General features: G+C 35.2%; 1 protein-coding gene across 3 annotated transcripts in view; it reads left to right on the top strand.

The window, feature by feature from the left end:
* The window catches only part of RAP1A (RAP1A, member of RAS oncogene family), a 93464-nt gene that overhangs the window by 719 nt on the left and 75554 nt on the right, over positions 1 to 17191 (top strand). Inside the window, exon 1 of one of the 3 annotated variants that reach the window (XM_073008488.1) lies at positions 6949 to 7038. The exons of the other annotated variants lie outside the window; for them this stretch is intronic. The gene's annotated coding sequence lies outside the window, so the exon portion shown is untranslated. Of the gene's footprint in view, positions 1 to 6948; positions 7039 to 17191 lie in introns of those variants that run through there. 3 annotated transcript variants of the gene reach the window in all.

Here is a 17191-nt window from a genome sequence, read left to right as displayed (position 1 = left end):
GGGTTCAGGGTCTCCCTTTCCTTCCTTTATTCCCGCAGTGAATAGGGCTGACATCTACATCTCACTCCACCTTCCAGCCCCTTTCCCGCCTTCTTTACCCCCCTGTCTTCCGTAGCTTACCATGTGTTCGCCTTTTCAATGTTACTTTTCATGCGTCTCTGCTTCTTCCCTGAATTTTGTTAGGGAAGAGGTCACGGTGTGATTCTTGTTATCCTTCAAACTAGCGTTGGTGAGAGTATCTCTTGCCCCCTTACTCAGGAAGTTAAGGACAGTGTCTTCAGCCGAATTGTGTAATTTACTGCTACGGGGAGAAGATGAGAGGAAGACATTTGTGCCTACAAAATGGGATCTCCTCATAGAGCTGAGAACCAGAGTTTAGGGAACCTTTGACCTCTTGGAAAAAGAACTGCCGTTGAGGAGTAATGTATTCTGTTTTGGGAGGGAAAATAGTTTTGTTACTTCTTTGAAGGGAGGAGGTATAAAAAATGAAATAGAATAATAGAGCAGAAGGTGAATGAGCCACAGCCCTACAGGTGGCCACTCTTCTCCTTAGGTGGCGAATGATGGTTCTGTTTTTATTACAGTAAGAGTAAAGCATCAGCTCTTAGATTTAACTTGGGGCTCCTACCGTCAAAAGCATGAAGGGCCGTCTCAGAAGAGATGCTGCTGGAAACAGGATTTGGAAACTTTCTTTGGGTTTCCTGTCAGAATGTGTGGGGGTGGACGTGCCTATGTGTAGTTTTTCTTTCCTTGTGATGTAATTTATTTCTGTGATACTTTGACATAATAAGCGTTAAATTAGGCCCCAGACTTTCTGTCTTTATTATGCTTTCCTGTAACATTTTTGTGTTGAAATTGTATGGTTCGATATTCTTTTGTAGCGTGATATTTCAGTGAATCCTGTCTAGTTTCCTTGGTGTTTTAAATTACGGTCTACTTCAGATACGATTAGCTGTTAGGTATTGAGGATCATATGTTCAGTATTTTTTGAATGAATTGAATGATTACAAAGATGAGTCCAGGTGTTAAATCTTCTGTCTTTTTGAGAGGTACCTTATATTAGGATATTGCAGTCGGTTTCCAGTTTGTAAAATAGTAATTCTTAACCTTTTCTAGGCCACTGACACCTTTGAGAATATGATGAAATATATAAACTCTCTTCCCAGAATAAAGTTAATAGGCATTTATTCACAAAATTTTGCATTAATTTTAGGGACCCTCTGAAGCCAACCATGAACATCTGTCTTAGAAGTGAACTAGATGGAATCCCTCAGTGTTATACAGTTAGATATTAACTCAAAAGCCTTTGTTCACTCTTTGTATGGCCTCGGGAAGGACAGTATCTACACTTAATATACCCCAGACGACAAGTATATTCATATACGTTGATCCTGTAGTCCTTCTGGAAATGAATCCCAAGGAAATATTCCAAAAGAAAGGAAATGTTGTATATGCACATGTTCGTTTAGTTATTTTAATAGATGGGAAGAAAAGGAAACTACTGGCCCAACAGCAGAAAGATACACACTTTTGCAGTCACTGAAAAAGGTTAGAAATGAGGATTATTAATCTCCTGATTGATCTTCCAGCTTCCACTCTTGCCCCTCCACCCCAAGTTGATTTCCACACAGCACCTACAATGATGCTCTCAAACTTCAGAACAAGTCTTTCTTCTATTCAAAACCCTCCAGTGTTTTCCCATCTCGGCGGTAAAATCCAAAGTTCTTACCATGGCCTACAAGCCTTACAGTGGCCCGGCTATTTCTTGAATCTCAAGCCCCTTTACTTTTCCTCTTGCTTACTGTACTCCAGCCACACTGGCCTCCTAGTTCCCAAAAAGGTAAAATACACTCAGGTGTCTGCACTTGTTGTCCTCTCTGCCTGTAATATATCCCTCACTTCCTTCAGGTCTCTGCACCAGTCTCAGTCTTTCCTTACTACCCTTCCCTGCCACTGTTTCTATCTCCTTACCCTACCTTATACTCTGAAGACTAGGTTATACTAATTTTGACAGCCACAGTTGTTGACAAACGTTTCATGGTAATGTCACTGGTATACTTGCATTGGACATTATTGTTTAACATTTGAAAAACAATGTCAGTCATAAAAGGAGATCTTTCAGATTGTTAAGTTGAATATTTCAACAGCTCACATTTAAAGTTCGGATGTCAGCTTACCTCTCTTCAACATTTAACTACAGGGTGCTAATTTTTGGATATAGAGATGAATTAGATAGGGTCTCTGCCCTCAGGGGGTTTCACAGTCTGTCATGATTTGTATTGTAATAGTTAAGTTACTCCAGATCTTGCCAGTGTTTAGTGTTACCTATGAACTTTAGTGTATGGTTGATGATATTTTATATAAAATAGGGATTAGACATCCAAATTTTCGTGTCGGTAGTTGTTTTTTTCCTTACAAAGGGATATTTTTAAAAATTAAAAGAAGAGTCTTGCTCTGTCACCCAGCCTGATGTGCAGTGGTGCAATCTTGGCTCACTGCAACCTCTGCCTCCTGGGTTCAAGCGATTCTCCTGTCTCAGCCTCCCGAGTAACTGGGATAACAGGTACCCACCACCACGCCCAGCTAATTTTTTCTTTTTTTTTATTGTTAGTAGAGACGAGATTTCACCATGTTGGCCAGGCTGATCTCAAACTCCTGACCTCCGGTGATCCGGCCACCTTAGCCTTCAAAAGTGTTGGAATTACAGGTGTGAGCCACTGTGGCCAGCAACAAAGCGATTTTTAATGGTATCTGTAATTTGTTTAATTTCTGTTTTGTGTACTATTTTTAGAATTTTATAGCTGTGACAGCCCCATGTTTTGTTCTTTGCAGTAAATTGTGTAGGTACTTAGTTGAAGACTCACAGTTGAATTTTTTTTGTTGTAATTCTTTATAGTTGTTCAAGAGACTTTTTTTTTTTTTTTGAGACAGAGTCTTGATCTGTCACCCAGGCTGGAGTGCAGTGATGTGATCTCAGCTCACTGCAACCTCCGTCTCCGAGGTTCAAGGAATTCTCCTGCCTTAGCCTCCTGAGTAGCTGGGATTACAGGTGTGTGCCACCACACCCGACTAATTTTTGTATTTTTTTTTAGTAGAGACAGGGTTTCACCATGCTGGTCAGGCTGGTCTCGAACTCCTGACCTCATGATCCGCCTGCCTCGACCTCCCAAAGTGCTGGCCTCGTGTGGCTGAGACTATTGTTTTTGTTAAATAGGTCAACCTTGAAATTTTATTTGGTTTATAGGGGATGATGATACCAGTTTTGATAGAAAACTATACCATTGTGAGGGCTTTGCCCAGTATTTCTGGTTCTGGAACCTAGATGGCTTAATTTGACATAGGTGGGAAGCTTTGACATCTGTACAAGGGAGTGTGTTGAATCACTTGAGTTACTTGAAAGCACCTTGCTCTGTTTCTGACATGTGATAGGGACACCGTAAATGTTCATTGAACCTCAGATAATTTCTAATCTCGTGGTTCTAAAATTCTCTTTAGTTGATTAATGAAAATAACTAATGTAAAGCATTTATATTTTAATATTGAGATACATTGAATGTAAGTTTACTTGTTTATAATGTCATTTTCCAAATTAATTGGTTGTAACAATTAATTGATTACACCTAATCATTTGTAAGAAGAGTTACGGCCTATTTCCAAGAATGTTTTGCTTATTCTGATGTCATGTAAGTGCTGCATTACTTAATGCCAAATTCATATCTTGTGAAAAAGATTAGCATTAAACAAAAATATTTAAGCTTTAGTATGTTACTGAGACAGATGAAGTGTCCATTTTTTCTTTTATTGTGTGCATGAAGTATGGGGATTACAAGCATTCGTTTTTATGTGCTTTTCAGGTTTTCATATACAAAGATGATGTCAATATTAGCTCATTTACATTTTGAAACTTTTGTAATAGTGGTATAGATTTGCACTGCATAATTCACGTTCTCTCAGTCCCCTACACACAGTTGTGAGATGACTGGTTAAGAGGGCACTTTGTTTCAAAGTTAAATGATCCAGATGAGTATTGAACCTATAAGCTTAGCTTTGTTCATTATCATGAGGTTCTGATCAACAAAGCAGTTCAACAGAGAACCATGCCGTGCTCTCATTTCCGCTTGAAAATAAACCTTTTAGAGGTAGAAGGTACAAACACGCATATACACGTGCACCAATAAAAAAAGGGAATTGTGTATGGTTATTAAGGTAGAGTTGAAACAGGAAATAATGTGCTTTTATAAGTGGTTTAAAATAATTCTTTTAATAAAATTTTCAGAAGTACATGATATCCACATGGAAAATTAAATGTTTTATAAAATAAACTCCAATCAGTAGACAAGGTAATGGCTTTTTAAAAAGCACTAATGACTTATTTACTTAGGCTATATAAATTTAGGTTAGATAAATCTGAAAAAAAATTTCTTTATAAGTCACTCAAATTTTCCCAGTGTTTCTTACCTCTAACCTGTTTAGTTTATACTGGTAGAGTGGTTCAAAGTGTTAAAGTTAACCAAATTTAAAATTAAATATGTATTCATATGTTTTAGTGTCTGAATGTATTTAAATTAGGCCATATTTCGTAAGAATAGCAGTATATTAAACTCAAAAAAAATGAATAAAAGATACTATTGGGTTAATTAAAACTTGAAGTGCCTTACCTTGAACTCCTAGGTGTATACACCTATAACATGTTACTACTCATTCATGGTTTTTTGCAGTGCAGTGCTGTACCCACTTATTCTGGATGTAAAAGATAATTTTGTTCATGATAGGACTGTGGTCTAGCTGTCTTTTTTTAACTGTTTTCTTTTTTGTTTGTTTGGTTTTTTGTCTTTAGAAAAGACAAAACTATAAAAAGAGGCACAAAGAACTGAATACAACTATTTGGATATATCGCAAATGCAGTTTATATGACTGTAAGTTAGTAGTGGAAATCTCTTATTGCTGACTATATACATTTCAGATATGTCAGATGTGTAATCCAGAGAGTAAATTCATTCACTGTATTTTCAGTGACATTTTAAAATTCCTTTATCAGTATGATCATTCTGTTCTAGACACGTTGGCTGTATTATAAAACATTAAGCAAACAGGCACTAAGTTAAATATTGTAGCAGTTGAAATTTTAACACTAATCTTTCAGTTTTACACAGTTAACAATCTAGCCCAAATCTTTTGATACCTTTGTAACTACCCTTTCAATTCCATCCTGTGCTTGTGAATAGGTTGCATAATTTCTTTTCTTTTTTCTCTCTTCTCTTCCTCTTCCTTTTTCTTTTTCTTTTTCTATTTCCCTTTTCTTCCTTTTTCTTTCACAGTCTTGCTGTATCACCCATGCTGGTCTCTACCTCCTGGGCTCAAGCTATCCTCCCACTTCAGCCTCCTGAGTAGCTGGGACTACAGGCGTGTGCCACCACAGTTAATTCATAATTTCATTAATAGATTTCAGATTCAGTCATTGAACAGATGTTTGAGTAACCCCAAATTAGGCTCTTTGATGAATACTGAGATGTGAAGGTGTAGTTTCTGCTTTAAGGAATTTATAGTCTAGCAGTTTTTTTTGTTTGCCACAGCCTGTCATGTGTTTTGTAAATCACTGTTGTATTTTCATTATAGAGTGAAAATAGAATGATACTCATTTTTTTAAGTAAAATAAATTGTGGACATTTCAAATTCTCTTAGTTGGTGAACAGCTATTTCGGTGGTCTTGTTTTCTAACAGCTTATTAGTATTGGACCAAATCAGTTTCCCAGTTGTTTAAAATAGAGTTAAATAAGAATTTTTTGCTGTACTGCCTATTTTACTTCAGTCCAACAGTTATTTTTAGTAAATAGCTTTTCTGCATATGTATACATACATACACACATACACATATGCCTGTATATACAGACATTGTAGGGAAGTTGTTTCCTGGTTCAGCTAGCAATTTCAATTCTCTGTTTAATGTCAGAAGTTGTTTTGTAGAATGGCATGTTAATATTTTTTTCTACGCTGATTAAAATCATCCTTTGCCACTAAAGTCAACTATCTGCTAGGACAGAAATGTGCAAATTGACAACATGCATAAATGTGCATTTTTAGTGACTGTTATTAGCTTGACAGTTTTATTTTCAAGATCCTCTTCTCTCCCAACCTAGTTATGATGTGCTTATAAGGCAACAATAATATATTTAGTTAGTTTGCAAAATGAGAATAATTGTTCTGGTTTTTCCATTTTTGCATATTTTGAGTTTGGATTAATTGGACATGTATTATTCTCAGTAGACATATGTAATAAAATAGTCCATTTAACTGTGATTCTTTCTTTTGGAACATTGGCTGACTTTTAGATAGTGGACCTTGTGCAGTTTCATAAATACAGGTACTACTGAGTTTTGGATGACATTCTTTACACAACCTAAAAGTAAAGGTGAGCGTAATAGAAGCTGGAAACAAGCTTCTGGGCATAATAGAAGCTGGAAACAAGTCTGACATTTTCTTTGCACTAAGAAATGTATTTCATATTCCAAGTAATATGCCCTTGTTAGGTTCAGGATGTTTTTCAGTGGTTATAACTGCTTAAACATTATTTTTTTCTGTTTATTGTAATTCATGTTATACTGTGGCATATTTTGAAAAGAATGTTAAGTGTAAAGAATAAATTGAAAACATCCATGATCCTATCATCCAGAAAAAATTACTGCTGATATTTTAATATACATTTTTCCTGTTCGTTCCTTGCATGTACAGATTATTTATTTATTTATTTACGAAACTTAGAATTATAACTTTATATATACTGTTTTGATCCTACTTTTTTTTTTTTTCCTGAATGGGATGTTGGTCTCCTAGTTTGAGACTTTACAGTTGATTCTTTATAATACTACTATTTTAAATAATACTGGAACAGACATTTTTTGTACATGTGTCTTTGATTGCATCTCTGTTTTTTTTTCTTCTTGTAGGATAGATTCCCAGAAGTGGGGTAACTGGATCAGAGGGTGATTACCCTGTGTATAAGAGTATGTGTCTCACTACACCTTCAATGGCATTGAGTAGGTCAGTTTTTACAGTCTTTGCCAATGTGATAGATATCTGTTACATTCTTGGGGGGTAATAGCAAAAATCCTCATATTAGTAATGTGTAAAACCATCATAGTGTATGAAAGAAATTTGCAGTTATCTTCCAAAAAACTTACTGAAATGAGTTTCTTTAAAAATATTTTAGGTAAAAGTAATCTGTGACAAAAAAAAATTACCCTAAAGTTGCAATTTGAGCATTTTTTTTGGAGAGCTAGAATTTTAATATTCTTTTATTAAAATGACAAACATGAGAAAGCTTGTTTTATAGTATATAATAAGTAGAAATATTATGTAAAACTAAATTATTTCAGATAGATGAAGGGGGTAGTCACATGGTTCTGACTTTAAAAACAAAAAATCTGTTAGTGTTTAGAGCAGTAGCTCTGGAGTTAGGCAGCCTGGGTTCGTGTCCTTGCTTTGCCACTCACTAAGTATATGATTTGAGGCAACCTGCTAAATATGTGTATGATTTTATTTTTCTAAACCTTGGCTTCCTTATTTTTATAAAAGGAGAATAATAATATCTACCCCGTAGGATTGTTGAGGGGATTAGAAATAATGCATAAGACCACTTGGCACATAGGTATTTAATAAAAACTAGCTATTTTCATTAAATTTGTTTTTTCTGACAGTCTCCTCAAGGGCAAGAAATATCTCATTTTTGTGTTCTTGTTTACATGAATAAATACAGAAATGCAAATGGGCTGTGGTGAGCAGTGGCAGCAGGAGGGGAATGGTGGACATTCTTTGTGGTAGGAATGGCATGTGCCAAGATAGAAGGAAAGTTCAGGAGAAGTTGGAGGACAGGTGATTAATGTGACAGAAGCCTAGGCTTTTATATAGTTAGAAAATATGGAGATAAGGGAGAAATATGGAGATTGGAGCTAGACTTTTAAGCCATTGAATGCTAGGTTGGTAAATAGACTTTTTCAGGAGTGCAAGCTTTGGTATGCGGAAAATGACTTGATAAAAGCATTCATCAAAAAGCAGATAAATTTGCTTGTAGAGTACAGAATGAATTGAGGAAGGAAGAGGTTGAAGACAGGGAATCTGGATTAATATAAACACAGGTAAGGTAAGATCTGAGGGTTTAAAGGAAAACAGGGAGGGTTTTGGGGGAAGTGCTTAGGCTTCATGGTTGTGAAGATCTATCTGTGCAACCGATTTGGAGATTAAATTCAAAAGAAACAGTCTAGGCTTATATGCAGTTAGGCAGCCTTTGAGAGAAGATGGGACTCAGTATACTTTGGTTGTTACTATTGGTTTTTAAAAAATTGAAGGATAAAACATTCCGAGATTCCTATCATTTCATCAGTAAAAAGCATATATTTATGCTTTTAAAAATATATATGCACAATCTCCTGCAGTAATTTTATTTAGATAGCATTTTGAGTTCCTGATTAACAGGATATCCTCTCTTTTAGACTTTGTATTTCTGGAGGTATTACCTTAAAACTCTTCACTGTAAGGTGAAATTCTTCTGCATGTGGTTTTTGTAGCATTTGTGATTGCTGCAGGACTTTAAAAACACCAGTCGTGTGAGCAGAGGTGATGAGAAGTGAAATATAGAGTTCTTGTTTGTTAAGCAGCTTCTAAGTAAAATATAGAAGCAAAAAAAATGGGAAATTGGGTGTATGATCTTTAGAAAAACATTACTTTTAGTATTCCTGTTTTCTCCCTCACCCCTGAATTTTCCTAATTAAAAAAACAGAGTTTGCAGATGCCATTTTTAGTCATTCTAGTACCTGACTAGAGCTCTACTCATATTTTCCACTTGACTGAATAATATAAAGCAAGTTAGCCAGAGATTGATATTAATAGTATTTCTTTTTGACTAATAAGTAAACTCACATGAACTGTGAATTGTTTGCTCGCTATCTTCCAATGGAGAAAAGAAGCAACCACCAATTTAAAAAAATACAGGCTTGTGATACTTCTAAGGTGTTTGCATTTTTTAAAACAGTGAGTTGTCATACCTTTCTTAATGTTTCTTTTAGTTTCCAAATATTGCCTAAATTCAAAAATAAAGTCCTTATTATTTCTACTCAAATCTCTTCCCTTTAACAGTATCCTTGAAAATATTTTTAAATGAATAAGCAAATGTAACTTATAGTGCTCATTGTAGTGTTGGGGATTGTGTACGTGTGACTTTTTTTTTTTTTTTTTGCTATGCGAATCTGCAAAAGCCTAGGTCTGGTCAACTGAATGAAATTTCATTTACTAAAGGGGCTTCAGATAGTCAAAACGATGATTTAATGTCTACAGACTATGAGTCTCTTTTGAATAGGTTTGAGGATACTTCTGCCTGTTTGTCCAGCAGAAATCTGAACTAGACTCATTCTCTCCCCATCACTTCTACTCCTTAAACTATAGCTGAGAGAATAGCGTAGTCCTTAGTTTGGGCCATTCTGGTATTGTCACTATGATGGACTGTTGTCTTACATTTTTAGAAATGTGCTTGCATCTTGACAGAAAAAATAAATTATTAAATTAAGTAGCTAGCAGTTTATGGTATACTGTTATAAGATAGTTCATTTAATTTTTATATAAGGTGACATACGAAGTGTCTGAAATGTGAATAGAGTATTATAGCCTATTCCAGAGGATTAAAATGAAAGACGATGAAGCCTACTGGTTGAATAAAATATTATGTATATTTTTCTTTATCAGAAGATTTTTTTCATACTCCTTTTGAATCAGCAATTTTGAATGCTAACTATAAATTCTTGAATAAGAAATCAGTTATTCCCTACTGTAATAATAAACAGTTTGGTTACTCATCCAACATGTATTTATTGAGTGATTTGAGTGCTTGATACTATTCTAGGAACCAGAGATTTAGTAGTGAATAAGGTGTGCTTTCATGGCAATTTTTATACCACTGAAGGGTTGATGATCGTAGAGAAACACAGTAGAAAAACAAGTAAATAAGATCATTTCAGAGGTCCCAAATGCCATGAAGAAACTGTAGCAAGATGAAATGATAGAGAATGATGAGAGGGTTTTAAATTGAGTGTTGTGGAAAAGCTCACTGAGATGGTGAAATTTAATGTGGCACCCGAATTACAAAATGCCGGACACATAGCGGTATATAAGAAGAATGAACCAGGCAGAGGGCCCAGTTGGTGCAAAGGCCCTAAAGTGGGAAACAGGTCATCATGTTTGAGGAAGAACAAGAAGACCCTTGTCATCACAAGACTAGGAAAAGCCTGGTAGATGAGGTTTATAGGGAACAACTCACCGGATATTATTTCTCTTTATGGGTAAATATATGCAACTTAGGAATTTGAAGATGGTGTTACTAATAATACTCATTTAAATCTGTAGGATAACCAGTAGTTTTTCTAGACATACAGAATCACTGATTTATGGTCCATAAATTGTGTTTTTCCCAGGGATCTGCAGAGATAGGAAGGAATTATGATTAGTATTACAAAAGGCCAAATGAAAATTGTGCATTTACTCTAAACAGATTTATACAGGTAAAATATTATGTATCTTTTCTTTGACCAATGATTATATTGACTCAAATCATTATCATGCATTGTAGCGATTTCCAGATTGTTAAGGAAATAAAATATTGTACTTATCCCTTCAAGATCCTAGCATTGGGTTTTGTTAGTTTTTAAGTCTTTGGCAATTTGAGAATTTTTACTTGTGTGATTTTGATTAACTTTTACTTACGTGATTAATAAGATGTCAATGCAGTTGGTAGACAAAAATCTTTAAAGACGCGAAATCCATGGAAGGGAATAGAGTTTTTTTGTAGAAAGGTTGGGAGCCGTTGATTAATGTCCTATCTGTAATGAACCTACAGGGAGAAGGGAATCATGTTTTTGAGTGTAGACCCCTTATATCCTATTTAATTTACACAGTCAGTCTATAAAGTAGATATTGTTCAGTTTTTTACAGCCGATGAAACTCAAAGTAATTATATAATTTGTGAAAATTTACACAGCTCCAATAATAGAGGATCATGTGGATGGTAAACTTCCAGAAGAAGGAACTTCTGCAATACAAAGCAGAAAATAGGTGATCAGTACATATTTGTATCTTGCTTAAATGTAAACATGAATGAATGAGTAAATTACAGGAGACTGCCTCTATCCCTATAGTGTTTTCAGTGAGTCACACCATTTTTCTCTTAAATGAGTCTAGAAAATTTCTTCAGAAATAAAGTGACTTCACCTGTCTTTTTTTTCATAAATCATATGGTAAAAATCCTGAGGAGAGAAATAAAGACCAAACAGTTATAAAGTATAATTTTCTCTTAGGCTTTGTTAACTGAGTAATTTGTAGAATTTTCAGCTTTAAAAAAAAGTCTGGTTTGCACCATAGTGTTCATTATCAATAACCTCTTTTGGTTCTGTTTGTATCTTAATTTTTTTTTTTGGTAACCATTTAAGAATTTAGTATTCTGAAATGAAGTGATGGAATTATAGTAGTCCAGATGTTTATGTAGCCAGCGTTAGTTGTCTACCTAATATCTATCAGTCTGTGGGGGTGGGGCAGGGTTGCTGGCATGTGTTTGTTTCTGTCTTCTATTAGAATATCAAAGTGTGTGATTTGTTGCTTAGAAATATGAACTGATAATTCTTGATCATTTAATGGTTAGTAGGATAAATGAGGGCTTTTTTTTTTTTTTAAACTAATGTCTCTACCCAGGCAGAATAGGGGTATGAAATCTCTCAACCCTGTGTTTATGAAGTTTCTAATCCTTCAGATTAGTTAATATCTTAATAAGTTTTAAGTTTAGTATTCTTTTAAATGAATATTTAAAATTAGGAATAGATACCTAAAGGATGAAAGTAAATATAGTTAATTGAGAAATTGAAAGAAATATAAGTAAGTTTGAGAAAGGAACATAATTATGATACAGAATTTACCATAGGGGAATAACACACAGAAGTTGACATGCTAGACCGTGGAAAAGGAATTTATTTTCTCAAAAAAGAGAAATGAAATTGATGGAATGAGGGCTAGGAGGAGGTAAGTTATGGTTGAAGGAATAGAATACTTTGGATTAGATATTGGAGCCCACGGTCGGGCGTAGTGGCTCATGCCTGTAATCCCAGCCCTTTGGGAGGCCGAGGCGAGTGGATCACCTGAGGTTGGGAGTTTGAGATCACCCTGACAAACATGGAGAAACCCCGTCTCCACTAAAAAAAAACACACACACACACAAAAACTAGCTGGGCGTGGTGGTGCATGCTTATAATCCCAGCTACTCGGGAGGGTGACGCAGGATAATCCCTTGAACCTGGGAGGCAGAGGTTGTGGTGAGCCAAGATAGCACCATTGCACTCCAGCCTGGGCAACAAGAGCGAAACTTCATCTCAAAAAAAAAAAAAAAAAAAAAAAAAAAAAAAAAAAAAAAAGATAACTGCAGCCTACATGGACCTTCAGAGAGTATATGATTACTCTGTCACCATTTGTGGCAGTATAATTACTACTTCATGAGGTATGGTGTCTTGTTGGTTTGAGTTGGAAGGACAATAAACCTAGATCAAATGAAGAGGGTTGTTGTGAAGAAGGAACATATTTTAAAATTTGTTTCTAGTTGTCTGACACTTGTTATGACAGGTCTATGAAAGATAACTTTATATGATATTTTGGTTCTTGGTATCCGCAAAGTGTTGGTTTTTAATTTTCCCTGGTGGATTTCTGTATGACAGATTTTAGACTGCCCTACTATTGCATCTTGCTGTTCTCCATTCTAATCATACAATTGATTTAGTAATGACATACATCACCCCCAGCATGAAGTTTTTATGCTTCAGAAAATTGTTTGGCATACAAAGTGCAAGTATCAATTTGCTCTGTAAATGTGTATCTGTAAAAACTGGTGTGATTATTTAAGGATATCAGATTAACTTAAGAAAAACCATAGGCAAGTGATTTGGGAGGGAGAATATTATAATCAGGCACACCTTTATTTGCATGTTTAGATTTTCATATATTAGGTTATTTTGGTAGTGTTTCTTTTACATTCAAATGGTAAGAAGCCTGGGAGTTTAGTATCTCAAAATTGGTCTAATAGTATATAATCTTTTAAAAAAGTTTCTGTGTCAGCCGGACGCGGTGGCTCAAGCCTGTAATCCCAGCACTTTGGGAGGCCGAGGCGGGCGGATCACAAGGTCAGGAGATCGAGACCATCCTGGCTAACACGGTGAAACCCTGTCTCTACTAAAAAATACAAAAAACTAGCCGGGCAAGGTGGCAGGTGCCTATAGTCCTAGCTACTTGGGAGGCTGAGGCAGGACAAAGGCATAAACCCGGGAGGCGGAGCTTGCAGTGAGCTGAGATCTGACCACTGCACTCCAGCCTGGGCGACAGAGCAAGACTCCATCTCAAAAAAAAAAAAAAAAAAAGTTTCTGTGTCTTTTTGAATACTTAGTTTCACACCTAGGACAAACCTCAGTTGTAAAACATCCCTTTGAATTTTAAATTACTGTTTAATAACTTCTGACTAGTATTTCACTAAGTGTTACAACTTTTACATTGGAATATGATAGCATTATAATTCAAGAACCAACCAAAATCTGCCGTAGAAACCACGGGTTGGAGGGTTTTAGTTGATATACTCATCCTGTTATTCCCATTATGCTTCAGACTTGGACTGCTGTCACAACAGAACATGCTTGAGATTGTGTCACCGCTCAGTGCCATCTGCCTACATGTGTACATAAGCTATAGTAGGCCTTAGATACTGGATGTAAAGAATCATTGTTTTATGGTTTTCTTAACTGACTCTGCTTAAGTTCTAGTGTTCTGGGCTGAGCCTGTGGTCAGTTTTGATCTTTTGCATTTATAACAACACTCCCATAACCACGCATTCAGTGTCCTCTGTGTGTTGGCATACCAAAGATGGACATGTGAAGTTTTTAATAGTGCAAAGAAAATGGCTATTTAATCAGTAAAATTTAAAGATGATTTTTAAAAACATTCAAATATTTGAGAGAGTGCCCTTTATATGAAGGACCAACTATCTCTTCCCACCCTGGTTAATTTTCACAATATAATAAACTATTTTTTAGTTATATAGGCCAAAATGTTTTATAGAAAATCAGTCATAAAATTGCATTTGTCTGTGCTATTTTTAAAAAGTTCTCTATTGTTACGTTGGTAAATGCAGAATACCAGTGTTTTCATAGTATGATTTTTGTACTTATTTTTAAAACATGTATCTATTCATGTGTAGAACATAGGCTAAAAGGAAACACCGAAAGACCTAGATTGTTATCTCTAATGTATGGGTTATAGATACTTTATATGTTATATATTATATAATATGTATTATTATAGGTTATATTATATTTTATTTCCCTTGTTAAGCCTTTTATGAACTCTACATTCTTTTTATTTATTTATTTTATTTTTTCGAGATGGAGTCTCCCTCTATCGCCAGGCTGGAGTGCAGTAGCGCGATCTCGGCTCACTGCAACCCCCACCTCCTGGGTTCAAGCGATTCTCCTGCTTCAGCCTCCTGAGTAGCTGGGATTACAGGCACGCACCACCACATCCAGCTAATTTTTGTATTTTTAGTAGAGATGGGGTTTCACCATGTTGGCCAGGATCGTCTCGATCTGCTGACTTCGTGATCCACCTGCTTCCCAAAAGTGCTGTGATTACAAGCGTGAGCCACCACGCCTGGCCTGTTCATATATTTTATAATCAAACTAAGAGTTCTAAAATGAATTCATTATAGAGTATGAAATTAAATTTAATAAAGCTTTTAAAGATAAAGATTCTTAGGTGATAAAATGAGTTAAAGGTTTTACAAATAAATAGGATTTCTGAAGTGGAATTTTATGTTATGGTAAACATTTTTCCTTTAAAACTAAAACAAACACACAATTAAGTTGCCATTTTCTGGGCATGGGGATGAGAAAAATAGGAAAGGTTTTGTACTGTTGTACCTTGCCTTGGAAACCTTTTGATTCTTCTGACTCAGATTTGCTTCAGTTACATCACATGCTGTTTTATGGATAAGTGTTTAATTATAGGATTTAAACTTATTTATATAAATGGTATGCAAAATCTTGCTTTTAATATTTGGTCATTTGTATTTGTGGTCAGCAGGCAAAACACTTGGCAAAAGGTTGCATATAGTGCCTACCAGTTTTTCTCAGTTTTCTCATCTATCAGTGGAAAAAGAACAATATCTATGTCTTAGACTTGTTTGAGGATTAAATAAGCATGCCTGAGGTACAAGAAGCACTTAAAATTATTGCTGCTGTTATTATCCCAAAGTTGGGATTGATGTTTCTTTGTTTCCTTTGTGTTTTGTTTTGTTTCTGAAACAGTATGTCACTCTGTCACCTAGGGTGGAGTTCAGTGGCTGCAATCTCTGCTCACTGCAACCTCTGCCTGCAGGGTTCAAGCAATTCTTGTGCCTCAGCCTCCCAAGTACCTGGGATTATAGGTGTGTGCCACCACACCCAGCTAATCTTTTTATTTTTAGCAGAGATGGAGTTTCACTATGTTGACCAGGCTGGTCTTGAACTCCTGACCTCTGACCTCAGGTGATCCCCCTATGTCAGCCTCCCAAAGTGTTGGAATTACAGGTGTGAGCCACTGTGTCTGGCCGGCATTGATGTTTCTATGAAACTGAGCTAAAAGATCCCTAGGGACTGGAACAATATATTATGCCTTATATCCCCTGTTTTGGTCAACCCTGTGTATTCCCCATTAATTAAGTGGGACCATTAACCCCTCACTTAGGTAGTTTCATTGTTTATGTATACAATGAATCTTTGGCATTCATGACTTAATAGTTTAGACCTAAAATATTTAGCATGAAAACTTTATAATCTGGTATAGGCAGAATTTTGAATTCAAGGCTGATGTGCTGAACAAGTCTGTTAACTAGAGAATTGAGTATAACTGACAGTATCCCAGTTTTTATTACCCAACAGTGACATGACTTTTGTTCTCTACTTAATTTTCATCATAGAATTAAAAACTGTTTCTTTGTGAACATAGTGCCCAGAGAAAGCCCGATAAAATGTAAATCTTTGAATACGTTAAAGGGAAGGAGTGAGTTTACTGGGAATTTCTAGATTTCCAGCCTCTTATATTATTTCTATTACTTCAGTACATAATTTTTTAAATCTCTCAGGCCAAATTAAAATATATTTCCTGTCTAGATTTCATATTTCCATGGAGTGGTGTGATGATGTAAGTGTGCTTCATTTAATAAAAGCTACTCTGGTATACCTAGTAACCCTGCTTGCAGAAATACTGATTTTATGGGTCTGGGATAGGGCTAGGGTGCTGTGTTTTACTCCTGTGGGTGATCCCCAGATGATTCTGATGAGATACTTTTTCAGTTTATTTATCTCTATATTTTCATTTTACTATTATTTTTAAAAAATGCTTTGTGTTGTATTTTTAAAGCCATAGGAATAAAGAAGCACATTTTATATTTAATAATGAAAATTAATGATATGTCTTAGCTTTCCATGGTTATGTTTTGTTTTACCTTTTCAATTAGTTAAATGTGCGTAGATTACTTAAGTCAAACTCAAGTAATACCAAGTTCATTGTAGAAAAAAAATAAAGTACCAATTAGAGATTATTTCTCAGCCTTTTTAGATATTTTTCTAATTGTCCCCCTCATGAAATTTTAATGCCACAGATATAACTGTATATTTATGTATTGTATGTGTATCTGTGTTTTATGCATTAAAAGAATAAGAATTTTTTTTTTTGCCCCTCAAGAGCCAATTTTTACCCCATTGGTGGTGATACTGCCCCTGTTGAGAATGCATGCAATAAGCCAAAACAAAAATCACGTTTAATTTTACCTTACAACTTGTTAATATTTTGACATACATCTTTCTCAGTGATGTTCAATGTATATATGCCTTTTCTTTGATGAAAGTGAAATCAGATACATAATATTTCATGCACCCTTTTTTCTTAATATTTTGTGAATTTTCATGATAAATGAATATCTTTTAACAGTATCATCTCTAATGGATAAATACTATAGATGTATAGTAGTATGTGAATTTGCCATCATTTTTTAAAATGATTTTTCTATAGTTTTCAAATTTTTATTATAAAAGGTCTTCTATGAATATCATTATAGTTGAATTTTTCCATGCATCCTTAATTATTTCTG

This window comes from Chlorocebus sabaeus, chromosome 20 (assembly GCF_047675955.1).
Source record: "Chlorocebus sabaeus isolate Y175 chromosome 20, mChlSab1.0.hap1, whole genome shotgun sequence".
Lineage (NCBI taxonomy): Eukaryota > Metazoa > Chordata > Mammalia > Primates > Cercopithecidae > Chlorocebus > Chlorocebus sabaeus.
The sequence above is the reverse complement of the archived record's forward strand: the minus strand, read 5'-3'. Positions and strand labels throughout refer to the sequence as shown.